The sequence below is a fragment of the Piliocolobus tephrosceles genome, chromosome 8, assembly GCF_002776525.5.
Source record: "Piliocolobus tephrosceles isolate RC106 chromosome 8, ASM277652v3, whole genome shotgun sequence".
NCBI lineage: Eukaryota > Metazoa > Chordata > Mammalia > Primates > Cercopithecidae > Piliocolobus > Piliocolobus tephrosceles.
Window position 1 is genome coordinate 68460642 of NC_045441.1, and position 4020 is coordinate 68464661.

The following is a 4020-nucleotide window of genomic DNA, read 5'->3' on the forward strand; positions in this document are numbered from 1 at the left end:
CTATGCAGCACTGTAGGGAAAAAATAGGTTAGCCTGTTGCTGTGTTATTATAGATAGAAGTAAGTTTAAGAGACTCCATTCGGCTCTATATTTGAGATGCTGTTAATCTGTGACTCTACCCCCAATCTTGTCCTCCTAAAGCAACTCCTGTGATTGCCTGAGCCATAAGCATAGCTTTATGCATAGCTCCTCCAATTCCATCGCAGGCTTTAACGTACTCTGAGATTACATCTGATCCTGCGGGAACCTTTCCTTTTAATGGCTTAATGGCTGATTGACAATCCGGATTGGCGTTTTCATATGCCATTAACTCCACTATGACTTTACGGGCATTCTCATCGGTAATTGACTTTTGAGCAGCATCTTGAAGTCTTGCTACGAAATCTGGGTAGGGCTCTTTACAGCCTTGTCTTACTGTATTAAAGGAAGGGCAGGCAGTTCCTGGGTCTTGGATTTTTTCCCAGGCCCTGAGGCAGATAGCCCCGATTTGCTCAATGGCCTCATTTGGCATTATTGTTTGTTGGTCAACAGTGCTCCAATTTTGACCTATTCCTAATAGTTGATCTGCATCTATGTTAATTGGAGGATTGGCAGTCCTATTTCTTCGGGCCTGTACTTGTGCCCCATCAATCCACCAAGTCTTAAATTGTAAAAACTGAGAGGGTGAAAGTGAGGATTTTGCCAGAATCTCCCAATCATAAGGAATGAGTCTATATCCATGAGCAATGGAATCTAATAATGTTCTCATGTAAGGAGAGTTGGGTCCATACTGTTTTACTCCTTCTTTCATTTCCTTCAGCATTTTTATAGAAAAGGACTGATATCTGGCTTCAGCCACGGGAGGCTCTCCCTCTTGAGCCCCTTCTCTAGGTGGTCTTGCTTCTAATATTACTGGGAATTGCCACGCCTCAATATCTCCCTGTTTTCTTGCCTCATCAATAATTTTATGTATTGCACTACCCTGTGTACTGGGCGGTGCTGTAGGATTAAGTCTCATGGTGGGCGGCTGAGGATATGGCGCCCTGCCCTGTGGCACTGGAAATGTTCCTGGCTGTCCACACAGATTTTCTGGGGGCTGCCGATACTGCAGTTCAGCTGGCGGCCCATATTGATAGGCTGCTGGCTGCTGGATCTTACTTTCTACCTGCTGATATTGTGGATACTGTACTTGGATTGGCATTGCCATGACAGAGATTCTATCTTTCTCTATTTGATCTTCTTTTGGAGTTTGTACTTGTTTAACCTGCATTTGAGGTTCTAAGGTTGCAGGCATCTGAGCTGTTGTAAGAGGTGTTGGCCATCGTGGTTTAGACTCTGATGGCTCTGCTAATTTTGGATCTTTTTCCTCTAATTTTAACGTTTCAGGATATATTACCTCCTGTAATTGATTGTTGTCAACATTTTGCGTTGACCGAGCCATTACCGGCTCTGCTACACATTCACAGTGTGAATTTTCTTTTCCTTTCCGGGATTCTATCCCTGCCTCTTTTTCACAATCTACTGCACAGCTTTTAGGGACATCAGAAATTGAAACGCTATCTTCTTCTGTTTGCAATGGTTCTAAAGCTACTTTAATAATGACCCAATCATTCCATACTGTAAGTGGGATGATTTTACCTTCCCTACTTGCTTGTTTTAATTCTTTGCCAATTTTTTCCCAATCTTTTAGATCTAAAGTTCCCTGTTCTGGAAACCATGGACAAAACTGTTCTATTGTTTGAAAGAGCGTATTTAGATTTTTGGTAGACACTTTAACTCCCCCTCTTTTTAAGAGAATTTTTATAAAGCTGCGATAAGAGGCATATTTACTTTTAGTTTGCCCCATTGTTTCCCTAGGTTCTTCCGAGCGCACAAGCTTACCGCAAGGCTGACTGTAGAGTACTCGGGAGTCTCTCGTCGACTTGTCCTCAATGACCACGCTCCAGCGTGCCTTCACCTTAGCAAAAAGCTCCCACGTTGGACGCCAGATGAAGGGGTGGCCTGCCCCTCCACACCTGTGGGTGCTTCTCGCTAGGTGGAAACGAGAGACTTGAGAAAAGAAATAAAGACACAGAGACAAAGTATAGAGAGAGAAAAGCAGGGCCCCAGGGGGCCAGTGCTGTGCTTTCAGAGGACCCACACTGGCACCGGTCTCTGAGTTCCCTCAGTATTTATTGCCAAAAAGATAAGGGAGTAAATCAGCAGTAAGGCTTACAGATACACGGAGCTGTTACATTTTCCCAGTATCGGGCAGGTGACAGATGTTTTTCTTTTACTGAGATTTAAAGGAATGGTACTGACCTTCAAACCAAGCAGGCCTTGAACATTTATCTAACAAAGCACATTCCTTACAGCCCAGAATCCTTTCAACTTTAATTAGCACAGCAATGTTTCTAGCAAGGACAAGATTGGGGGTAGAGTCACAGATTAACAGCATCTCAAATATAGAGCCGAATGGAGTCTCTTAAACTTACTTCTATCTATAATAACACAGCAACAGGCTAACCTATTTTTTCCCTACACAGCACTAAGAAACTTAGTTTTAACTTTGAGCTGTTAGATCTCGGTTTCCTTATCTGTAGACTGAAATCATGTGTTCTCTTCCTCCTGAGGAAAAGAAAAATATAAGAACTGGTGCTCTAGACTTAAGATAATTTAAAAACCAGAAGTATCTCAAGTTCAGTTTCAATTTCAGTGATCATTCCTTTCTTGGAGAAATAAAAAGAAGCTTTGGCATAGATGAAAGTGAAATTCCCTCTAGGTTAGGCCAGAGCTAGTGTGAGGCAAGTAAGACACATGCCTAGGATGCAAAAGTTAAAAAGGCACAAAAAACAACAAAACAAAGTAGCATTCAAGATAAATACTATTTTATGGTGATATTTTAAAGCTCAAAATTAATGCAAAGTATCATGATAGAACATTTCAAATAGAGACACGGTTGTTAATAGTGCTGTACAGGCTGAGACAAAGGAAAAGTACTGATCCTTCCATAACTTAAAACTTTGGGCTGGGCACAGTGGCTCACGCCTGTAATCCCAGCACTTTGGGAGGCCGAGGCGGCCGGATCACAAGGTCAGGAGATCCAGATCATCTTGGCTAACCCGGTAAAACCCCGTCTCTACTAAAAATAAAAAACATTAGCCCGGCGTGGTGGCGGGCGTCTGTAGTCCCAGCTACTCCGGAGGCTGAGTCAGGAGAATGGCATGAACCCGGGAGGCGGAGCTTGCAGTGAGCGAGATAGCGCCACTGCACTCCAGCCTGGGCCACAGAGCGAGACTCTGTCTCAAAAAAAAACCCAAAAAAACAAAAAACACTTTGATAGTTAAAAGTTTTGACATTAATTTTTATATTTTAAAAAGTGTTGCATTGAAATACTATTTTATATACTAAAATACTTGATTTCTTTTTTCTTTTTTTTCGTCCTATTAATTTTGTGCATGAGGCAAGTGCCTCACTCCCCTGACCCTAGTCCTCTTCTGGCTAAGTGAGCTCCAGATCTAAACTTCCAACTCCCTGATAGATATAGATACCTGATAGGTCCTGCTGAGGTCAAGTTCAACATATTCACAACAATCTTATCGTTTTATCGAAACATACTTCTATTTTTTTCTAATTTCACTAACAGCATCATTTAATTTTGACCTAACACTCTCTCTTTATCTCCATATTCAATCAACAATCCAATCCATCCCTGGTAGCCCACTCTCTTGCTCCTCCTCTGATCTTCAGTAGAGACACGCAGTGAAAGTTAAGCAGCCTAACTTACAATATGGCTTTGACCTAGGTTGAATCTTTGTTCTCTCCCATTTCAGCTCACTGAGCTGGAGCAAATTACTAAACATTAGGTGTCTCAGCTTTCTCATCTGTGGAATGGGGATACTGAGAAATTTCCTTGTAGAATTGTCATGAGGATTAAATGGATAAATAGATATAAACCTGGAAAGGTACCTGGTACATAGTAAGTGGCAGTAAACTCCACTGAGACTAACAAGTGATTTATTCATTTATTCAAATTCAGTCTTCAACAAATAATGTTTCCAG